Source organism: Nicotiana sylvestris, chromosome 7 (assembly GCF_000393655.2).
Source record: "Nicotiana sylvestris chromosome 7, ASM39365v2, whole genome shotgun sequence".
NCBI lineage: Eukaryota > Viridiplantae > Streptophyta > Magnoliopsida > Solanales > Solanaceae > Nicotiana > Nicotiana sylvestris.
In genome coordinates, this window is record NC_091063.1 from 152,797,180 (window position 1) to 152,809,157 (window position 11,978).

The window sequence follows — 11,978 nt, forward strand, 5'->3', positions numbered from 1 at the left end:
ATATAACATATATAATGTGAATAAGATTGAATATAAAATACTATATGTGCCAAAATTGTAACCTTAAATATATGTTGGTAGGGGTATTCAAACCGAACCGAAAAATCAAACCGAACCGATTAAAAAACCTGATTAGGTTTGGTTTGACTTGGTTTGGTATTGAGTAAAATAATCCGAACTAAACCGACATATAAATATATAAATTTTATTTATATTTTTAAGACTTTATAGTGAATTTTCTTTAGAAAATGTAGAAATATTTGGGTATCCTCTTATGTATTAACCTTGAAAGCGTAAATTAACGGAAAATTATTGTTAGACGGGCTAAGAAAATAACTATCATGTGTTACTAAAAAAATTCTTCCATTAGAATATTTTAATAGATCATATGTTTGTCAATTTTTTCCATATTTACTAAACATATAATTACTTATCAAAGCTTTATCTATAATTTTAACAAAGTAAGATTGAAATAATATTCATGTAACAAAAAAAACCCGAAAAACCCGACAAAACCGAACCAATCCAAACCGATATAGTTGGTTTGGTTTGGTTTTGATAAAAACAGAATCAATCCGGTCCATGTACATCGTTGGCATAGAAATTCAAAATAGTATATATATATATATATATATATATATATCATTTCTTGTTGCTTTCTTGAGCCGAGGGTCTCCTGAAAACATATTACCCTCCTCAGACCCCACTTGTGAGATTATACTGGGTCGTTGTCGTTGTTGTTGTATATATATATATATACACTATTTTGAATTTCTCCGAGGAAAACAACTATAACCTTAAATATATGTTATTCCTAACCAAAACACGCATTGTAAAACACAATATTATATCATGAGATCATCACATAATTAATATTTATCTTCTTTTTTCGGTCAAGTAATTAATATTTATCCGAACATAAAGAAATTGAATTTTGACAAAAATAACACAGAATAGGAAATTAACGAATGGGTAGAGCAAATAAAGTAGAAGTTGTTAGTTCAATGTGTTGTAATATTGGTCATGAGCCAGAGTCAACAATGGGTTTCCTAACATGGCAGAGATAAAGTGATTTCTGAAGAAGCCTTTCCAGAAGGACTCCAAGACAAAGAAATCACAGTCAACATACATCATCAATATAATTTCTAACATAGTAATTGGTACAAGCCATCAAAACTGTACACATATCGCTTTGTCATTTAGAAAATTTTCGGTAAAGTATTTTTTTTCAACTGCAGGTAGATTTTTGTCCTAAAGAAATTATCTAGGAAAGTGTAATTAATAAACTCTTCCACAATTGAAAGGAGACCCAAATAAAATATCCGCTATTTACCTCATTTTCGCTATGGTTGTGTCACCATTTAGAACACACCTATTTAGAAAATGCACAATACAAAATATTTTCAGTTTTAATTGATTATTGTTATTAAAAATAAATATAAATATATATTATTAAAAGGGTAATTTGATCTTTCAACTTTTAGATTTGGGGCTTCCCCCCTTTCTCTCTATCTCTCTCTATATACATATATATATATATATATATTATAATTATCTATTATAATTAAAGGACGCAAAATATAAATAAAAGAGACTAAAATAAATAGTAAAATCACCACATATTAGCGAAAATTCGCGAAGAGTTCCTTTTATACCTCCTGCCCAGGCATCTCGCACCTGCGACCTATTTTCTCGCACCTACGGAAATCACTTATCCGCTTAGACATCGCACCTCATCCTCCTTCGCACATGCGGGCTCGCAAGTGCGACCAAAACTCCGCACCTGTGCTCGAAGCCCAACCTCCCAACTTCCGCATTTGCGACCCATATCCACACCTGCGACCTCGACACCTGCGCTCCCCCTTACGCAGGTACGGAAAACACCAGCAGTTCCCAAACCAACAGCTCTTCAACACCAAAAAACCCGTGAACCATCCAAAACATACTCGAGACCTTCTGGACCTCCACCAACAATACCAACAAGTCACATAACAATATATGAACTAAGTCGAGCCTTCAGAACACTCAAAACAACATCAAAACATCAAATCAACCTCGGATTCAAGCCTAAGAATTCCTAAACTTCCAAATCTCCCCAAACGACGCCGAAACCTACCAAACCTCGTCCGAATAACCCCTAATTTTGCACATACAACACATATGACTCTATAACCTACTCCAACTTTCGAAATTCCATTCCGATCCCGATACCTAATTTTCCACTGCTGATCGGAAATCGCCAAATTTCCAATTTCGCCAATTCAAGCCTAATTCTACCACGGATCTCCAAATTACATTCCGAACACGCTCCTAAGTCCAAAATCACCTAACGGAGCTACCAGAACCATAAAAACCCCAATTCGAGTTCCGATATCGTTTACTCATAAGTCAACATCATGTTGACTTTTCCAACTTAACCTTCGACTAAGTGTCTCATTCCACTCCAAAGCCACTCCAGACCCAAACCAACCAACCCGATGCAACAAAATAAAGCTGAATAACGCATAAAGAAGTAGAAATGGGGGATACTGGGCTAAAACTCTCGGAACAACTGAACGGGTCGTTACAATATCCTAACATATTTTTATAAAAAATTAATATGTCAAAAATTTATTAATTTAAAAAGTTTCCTAAACCTAAAAGGACTATAAAGTGGTCGAAACATATTGTGAATTGAAAAGTGTAGGAATTTTAGAATAGTAAGGCATTGAAAAGCCAAGTCTTAAATATTAAAAAAATAACTAAATGACTTTTTAAAATATTTAAAATATAATTAAATGACTATTCTTAAATATAAGAGTAATAATCAAATGACTATTTTGTCTAGTGTAAACTTTATTTTTAAAAAGAGTAAAAAAGACGAACAACATTTCACTAAGGAGTATCGTGCTATTAAGCCTTGAGGAAATTGGCTATATAAATAGGAAAATAGTTTGTATGATATTTATTTATCAAATCAAAATAATTTTGTTATTAGATGTTTAGCTTTAGGTATTTTGCCTATTAAAACCTTTTAAGAAAAACACTTCTCAAAATAAGCTGAATTTAGAAGCTTGGCCAAACATGCCAACTTATTTTGAGAAGTGTTGTTCTCAAAAATACTTTTGGTGAGAATCAATTTGCGTTTGGTTAATTAATTTGAAAAACACATCTGAGCAGTGTAGGCAATTACAATTTTATTGAATTTAAACCCATAAGAAATTTGGATTTAATTTGAATTAAATATATTTCGGTCCAAATAAATATTATGGACTAATATATTTGGATTAATTATTCAAATTCAATAAATATCGATTTAATAAATACGTCCAAATGTGTTGGGCTAACCCATTTAATTGGGCTAAAAGTGATGAATCCGCTTCATTAGGCCCAAAATGTCATCTTCCTAGAGGCCCAGTTTGGTGCCACATGTCAAATGACGTGGCACGCCAAGTCAAGCGGAAGAGCCAATAAGATCATGCCACGTGTCAAAATAACAAGGCATGCCAAGTCACATTAAAAGGCCAATGAAACCGCGACACATGTGCAAGTGACATGTTCTGGCCAACCAAATGCCGCCTTGTCACATTTCAATTTGATTGGTCGGATAGAGTTTGTTCTTATCATAACTCTTCCCTCCCACAACTATAAATAGGGGTCTTCATAACTCAGAAAAGACACCAGAAGTTATAACAAGAAGCAAGAGAGAGCTCGTGGATCAAACGCCGCAGATTTCTCTAAAAGCTACAAGCATTCAAGTGTTCTAAGGATTAAAAGTTCAAGATAAAGATTCAAGAACAAGCTGCAAGCCCTTATATTAAAAATACGTCAAGATCAAGATCAGACCTCAAACACTTGGATTAAAATAAATAAAATTCAAGATTAAACTCGAAGGCTCTTTTATTTACTGTTGTAAAGTAGAATCAGAAGGTTCATAGAGATTGTAACACTCAAATATCTGAAATAAAATACTACGATTGTTGAATTTTTTGGTCTTGATTTTATTTTCTCGACGTAAATTTATTTTCTACAAATTCTGGCACGCCCAGTGGGACAATCTCTACCTCTCATATCTTCTTTTTCAAGTTCAAGAACAAGATTTAACAATTCGACCATGGAAGAACAACTTGCAAATTTGACCAAAGCACTTGAGAAGTTGACCAAATATATGGAGGATCGAGATACTCGCCTCTAAAAGTTATCAAGTGAGATTGAGAGCTTAGCAAAAGTAAAATCAATCAAGCACTTGTGGAGCTTTCCGAAGATAAAGAAGGGGGAGAATCCGCTACGAGGCAAACGATCGTGGTCAAAGAGATCCAAGTTTCTTGAGAAGGTCTAATTGATGTTGATCAATTGAAAGACTTCATTATGGGGACGATTGAAGATAAAATTGATCCTCCGATTAAATTTCCATCGCATATGCAAAGTCATACACACAATGGATTGATAGCTTGAAGATGCCTACTGGATATCAACCTCCAAAGCTTCAACATTTTGATGGAAAAGGAAATCCCAAGCAACATGTGGCGCATTTCATCGAGACATGCAACAACGCTGAGACTTATGGTGATCATCTTGTCAAACAATTTGTTCGTTCGTTCTCTCAAAGGTAATGCATTCAATTGGTACACAGATAGTTGGGAGTAGTTAGAGCAAGAGTTTCTCAATCGCTTCTATAGCACAAGACACATCTTAAGCATGATTGATCTTAAAAACACTCATCAAGGAAAGGATGAGCCAATTATTGACTTCATCAACTGCTGGGGGAGCTTAATCCTCAACTGCAAAGATCACCTTAGCGAGACTTCTGGCATCAAAATATGCATTCAACTCATGCATTGGAGTCTTCGCTATATGTTACAAGGCATAAAGCCCACAATATTTGAAGAACTAGCAACTCGTGCACATGATATGGAATTGAGTATGGCTGCAAATGGAGATCAAAGGTTTCCTGGCTTTGAGTCTCATGATGAAATAGAAGCAGATGATGCTGAGAATGGGGCAAGTATTCGTCCGAAGATAAAGCTGAAGAGTTCATGCATGTTGGAATGCTCTTTAATGCACGAGCCTAAACTACAAGTTATAATGCTCCCCAACGCACGACCCTAAACTGCAAGTTGTAATACTCCTTGGCACATGATTCTGTATTATATGTCACGAAGCTCCCCAATTTTGAACTAAAAATTTAAGATGTAAAGCTCTTAAAAATCGAGCAAAGTCTTCAAGTTGAAAATCTCTTCAAATTCGAGAAAAGACTCAAGTCGAAAGCTCTTCAAAATCGAGCAAAGACTTCAAGTCGCAAAACTTTTAAAATTAGAGCCAAACTTTAAAATGTAAGGCTTTTAAAATTTGAGCAAAGTTTTCAAGATGTAAAGCTCTTAAAATTCAAGCAAACTATTCAAGCTACAAAGCTCTTCAACTGTGAGCTAAATCTTCAAGTAATGAAGCTCTTGAAATTCGAGATGTACTTCAAATTGTAAGCTAAATCTTCAAGTTGTAATGCTCCTCGATGTACGAGCCTAAACTGCATGTCATGAAGCTCTTCAAGTTTGAGCAAAATCTACAAGTCACAAAGCTCCCTAAAATACGAGCTTAAACTGCAAGTTACTACGCTCATTAATGCAAGAGCATATACTGCATGTTACTCCTGGCCAGCAAGAGTATAAACTATGTCTGGCCCGAAAACAAAAGTCTGCTAGGTCGAAAACCTCGAAGGAGGCGGCCTAGGAAAAATTTAGGATATTAAAAAATTAAAAAAAACACCAATTTTGAACTACGATATGACTTGATCCTCTTCACCGAGGCACATAGGCAGCTTATAATTTCATTCTAAGTTCAGTCACATAAGTTCAAAAGATACATATTGCCCAATCTTTGTCCAAATGAAGTATGATGGAAGTAATTCATTCAACCAGCACTTGAAAGTCGGGCTGATATATCATTCTTCTATTGAATTTTGGATCTCATATGACTTAAGGGGGCAAGACTCCATGATAAACCAATGTTTTCAATGGGGAGATTATAGTCTTTTAGGAGGCTACCGAGTATTTGCACTAAAGTTCAGGGATTCGCTATGTCTTCATGTTCACCAAATCTTTAAGTCCTCCAGTCTTCAAGTTTGTTGCTCTTCAAGTTGAAATATTTAAGCCCTCCAAGTCTCCAAGTTAAAGTCCGTCGGTCTTCAAGTTGAAATCTTCAAGTCCGTCGGTCTTCATATTGAAGTCTTCACATCCGCCACTATTTAAGTTCAAATAATTAAGCCCTCCAAGTTTCCAAGTTGAAGTCCTCAAGTTCGTCGGTCTTCAAGTTGAAGTCTCCAAGTTGAAATCTTCAAGTTCGTCGGTCTTCAAGTTGAAGTCTTCATGTTCGCCATTCTTCAAGTTGAAATATTTAAGCCCTTTAAGTCTCCAAGTTGAAGTCTTCAAGTCTATTGGTCTTTAAATTGAAGTCTTCAAATTTGCCAGTCTTAAAGTTGAATTGTTTAAGCCCTCAAAATCTTCAAGTTGAAGTCGTCAAGTCTGCTAATTTTTCAAGTTGAATTATAAAAGTCAAACCACATTTCAAGTTGAAGTCTGCATGGTCCGCCAAATCTTCAAAGTTTTCCAAGTGTTCAACTCGATGTCATCAAGTCCACGAAGTGTTCGAGTTGAAGCTTTATAATTTTCCAATCTTAAGGTAGACATATAAGTCCCTTTGGACCTTAAGTTGGCATGTTCATGGATTTCTCCTTAAAAGGAACAATAATTTTCCAATCTTAAGGTGGACATTTAAGTCCCTTTGCACCTTAAGTTTGCCTCTTCGTGGGTTTGTCCTTAAAAGGAACAATAATTTTCCAATCTTGAGGTGGACATTTAAGTCCCTTTACACCTTAAGTTGGTCTCTTTGTGGGTTTGTCCTTAAAAGGATCTATTCTTAAGGTGAATATGTTAACCTCTCCGATAGTCGGGTTACTTTGAGAGTAATCTCTACGATATTCATGTCGCTTTGAGAGTAATCTCTCCAATAGTCGGGCTACATTGAGAGTAATCTCTCTAATAGTCGAGTCACCTTAAGAGTAATCTCTCCGATAGTCGGGCCACATTGGGAGTAATCTCTGAGAGTACAACAACAACAACAACAACGACCCAGTATAATCCCACAAGTGGGGTCTGGCGAGGGTAATATGTACGCAGACCTTACCCCTACCCCGAAGGGTAGAGAGGCTGTTTTCAGGAGACCATCGGCTAAAAAAAACACAATAGGAGCCGATATATTAGTATCATAAAATGCATAATAAAGTAACAACAATATAAGAGATATGAAATACAGAATACGAAATACGAAATAGATGGCTGGTATAGTAAAACTAGAAGGTAAAGCCCTGCATCAATAGACTACCAATGACATTCCTAGTCTAACTCCTAACTGGCTAGTCTCACTCTATTGTGCTGTTGAAATATTCACACTTTTCCCTAACCTACAACCTTAATGCTCGACCTCCATAATTCTCTGTCAAGGGCCATGTCTTCAGTAATCCTAAGTCACGCCATGTCCTGTCTGATCACTTCTCCCTAATACTTCTTAGGTTACCCTCTACCTCTCTACCTTGAGAGTAATCTCTCCGATATTTGGGTAAAGATGAATACTCTTCCTCTCACACCCTAAGATTGTCTTCTTCATGCATGAATCATATCATTAAACAAGTATACATCCTTCTTGCTTGACCTACAAAAAGCCAAAAAGAAAAAAAAATACAAGAGAAGAAAATACCTTCAGGGGTGAACGCTGTAAGCGGACTTGAAACTACTCGAGAGCGCTGCAAATTGAGGCCCATAATATGAGTGCATGAGGCTATATTTATATAAGTATTAAAAGACGACTGAAAAGAGGTTATTTCGATGTGGGATCAGATGCAATAAGGTGGCTAAACATTCCCTTATTCAATTCAGACTCGAAATTAGCCTCATATCCTCTCAGAATTTACGTCTCTTGTGTTGTAGTTGGAATAAACCAGGACTACTACAAGTAATTGAATTTGTATCAAATACAGAATAAAGGAACAAGCACTGACAACGAAACTAAAAGGATATGACTGTGGCAATAACAATGCCACGTAGAAGTCAAAGTGTATTCTCAAGCCTAATGATTATATTTTGTATACGGTTAAAATCGACCACACCCGATTTTACGGGCTCGAAGGTCTTCATCGAGAGTGAGCCCATATCGAAGCAAGTTCGGGATCGAAGAACACGAAGACTAAGGGATCGAGATCAGACTAAATCGACACTAAAGTAATGAAATAACGAGATATCCGCAATCGACCACCAATCTCTGCGAGAATATCGGAGTTGGCAGACACAGATGAATCATAGACGCAATTACTGAGAACTACAAACACTCTGCTCTTTTACTCGCTCTTAATTCTCTACTGTTCTTATTGTCCATATTATTCTTATTGTTCTTATTATTCTTATTGCTCTTCTGGATCTTAACGTTCCATCTCGAAACTATTCCAAGCCGAGGTCGATAACTTGCAAACGACCCTTGTTTGATCTATTACAATCATTTAATTCCTTTACTTATTTAGATATTTATCAATTGGAATTTAATTAGACCATGTATCCTTATAACCACATTACAAGTTTAATTATTACTCGTATTTCGAGGCAAATAGTTTGGCGCCCACTATGGGGCTAAGGATAATAGTGATTGTTCAGTGCTAATCCTGGTATAACATACTATTTACACTTGTTTCTTGTCAATAATTTTGTTTTCAAGTTAAGATCATGTCAAACTCACAAAACACAACTACACATGGCGACAACGGTCTCGGACTTCACGGAGAAAAAATGAATGTTATCGCCCCAGGAATCGAGGTTCCACAGAATGACCTCAGAGGAGTGTCAACCCGATTGATGTTAGTTCTCATGTTGCCTTGAATGCGGATTTGGGCGCAGACCTCGAGGGAAGTGTACGCAGAGATGGTCGAACTGACGGTCGAGGAACGCAGGGTAGAGGAGACGAAGGTGTTAGTCTCCAAGTTATATTTGAAATGTTTCAAGCCCAACAAAACACCATTGCTCAGTTGTAAAATCAGCACAAGGCACCGAATAGGGTCGAACAAGAGGTTACTCGTCGTACCGAGCCAGTGCCCGAAAGATCGGGTGATAATACCTCAACAGTTAGCCCTGCTATGATGAGAATGCTCGAGGAGCTTACTAAGAGAATAGAATCGGGAGAAAAGAAAATCGAGACCAACGACAAGAAGGTGGAAAGCTATAACTCTCGAGTTGTTAGATACTGGGGGCACCATCGATCTTAAAGGGAATGGACTCCAAGAAGTTTGTGCAAAAACCATTCCCCTAAAGTGCGTCTCTGAAGCCCATCCCAAAGAAGTTCTGAATGCCTGATATACCTAAATACAACGGGACCTCGGACCTCAATGAGCATGTTACTTCTTATACGTGTGCCATAAAAGGTAATGATTTGGAGGATGACGAAACCGAGTCTGTATTGCTAAAGAAATTCAGGGAGACCCTCTCGAAGGGAGCTATGATTTGGTATCAAAACTTGCCACCGAACTCCATTGATTCGTTCTCCATATTGGCGGATTCATTTGTAAAAGCACACGTTGGTGCCATAAAGGTTGCAACGAGAAAATCAGGCCTCTTTAAAGTAAAGCAAAGGGATAACGAGATTCTAAAAGAGTTCGTATCTCGATTCCAAATGGAATGTATGGAATTACCACCAGTCACTGATGATTGGGCTATTCAAGCTTTCACCCAAGGATTAAATGAGTGGAGTTCCATCGCATCATGCCAATTGAAACAGAACTTGATCGAGTACCCGACTGTGACTTGAGCAGATGTTCCCAACCGATATCAATCAAAGTTAGGGTCAAGGATGACCAATTAGGAGCTCCTTCGGGTTCAGTACATCCAAATCGGTCGACAAGTAAAAATCAGAGAGATATTGATAGATAATCGAGGCCGAATAAATATCGGTATCAACCGTATGTTTTAGATTGAAGGAATAATGGTTCAAGACGTAACTCTGCTTCAAACGGTCGGAAGAGTAATCGAGGGCAGAATTCTCGGGGACTAATGAGTAAAACTGGCTTCGACAAATATGCAGATCCCATAGAAGGGCCTTGATTATCGGAGTACAATTTTAGTGTCGATGCATCGGGGATTGTAACGGCCATCGGAAGGATCAAAGACACCAGGTGGCCCAGGCCTATACAGACAGATCCCTCTCAAAGGAACCCAAACTTAATGTGTAAGTATCATTGTTCCCATGGCCATAGGACCAAAGACTGCAGACAGTTGAGAGAGGAGGTAGCTCGATTATTCAACGAGAGTGACCTTTGAGAGTTCCTTAGTGATCGAGCCAAAAATCACTTCAGGAAAAGAGACGTCAACAGAAAGAATGAGCAAGAAGAACCTCAACATGTTATTCACATGATCGTCGGCGGGGTCGACATCCTACAAGTAACTATATTCAAACGTACCAAGGTGTCGATCACCAGAGAAAAACGGACTCGAGACTATATGCCCAAATACACTCTATCGTTCAGTGACGAAGAAGCAGAGGGCATCTCTCAACCACACAATGACGCCCCGGTAATTTCTATTTTATTAAATAAAATTCAAGTTAAACGTTCTCTAGTGGATCCAAGTAGTTCGGCAAACATAATCAGATCGAGGGTCGTAGAACAACTCGGCTTACTAGACCAGATTGTAACTCATCTCGAGTCCTAAACGACTTCAACATGGCTAGTGAAATGACAAAGGGGAAGATAATCCTATCAGTGAACGTGGCTGGGACCATCCAAGACACTAAATTTCATGTCATCGAAGGCGATATGAGGTATAATGCACTGCTCGGAAGGCCATAGATCTACAACATGAGGGAAGTACCATCAACCCTTCACTAAATGATGAAGTTCCCAACAGTGGGTGGTGTGATAGGGAACAACATGCTACAAGGGAAATATTTGCAGTCAATGAGGTGACACCGATATCAGCACCTTCGACCTCAGAAAAGTCGAGCACCAAAGATAAACAAGTGGCCAAATAGCAATCACTGTTCCCAGCCTCGATCGAATCGGATAAATAGGTAATCGAAGAAGAAGAAGAGGATTTTCTCACTTCTCGAACTTTCATAAGAATCGGATGCAACTAAGTCAATGGTCGAGGAGCTGGAATAGGTGATACTGATCGAGTATCTACCCGAACGAAAGGTATACCTAGGAACGTGGTTTACCCCCAAGCTCAGGAAAACACTTATTCAATTTCTAATTGATAACATGGACTGCTTTACATGGTCCCATTTAGACATGACAGGAATTCCACCCGAGATAACGACTCACTGGCTGAGCCTGGATCCCAAGTTTAGACTGGTAAATCAAAAGAGAAGGCCTCAGTCCGAGGTAAAGCACACCTTCATAAAAGATGAGGTAACCAAGCTTCTTAAAATAGGGTCCATTCGGGAAGTAAAGTATCCCGAATGGTTAGCTAACGTAGCGTGGTCCCCAAAAAAGGGGGAACTTAGAATGTGTATAGACTATAAGGACTTGAATAAAGCGTGTCCAGAAGACTCTTTTCCCTTGCCTAACATCGATCATTTGATCGATGCCATAGCCAGCCACGGGATACTTATCTTTCTCGATGCGTATTCTAGGTACAATCAGATCCAAATGGACCCGAAGGATCAGGAAAAGACTTATTTTATCTCTAAGTCTAGGACCTACTGTTATAATGTAATGCCCTTCGAACTAAAAAATGCGGGAGCTACATATCAATGCCTAGTTAACAAGATGTTCGAAGAACAGATAGGTAAATCAATGGAAGTTTACATTGATGATATGTTAGTTAAGTCCCTGCGCGTAGAGGACCATTTAACCCATTTGCAGGAGACATTCGAAATCTTGAGGAAGTTTAACATGAAGATTAACCTCGAAAAGTGTGCTTTTGGGGTCGGGTCGGGCAAATTCCTCGGACTTATGGTGTCAAATCGGG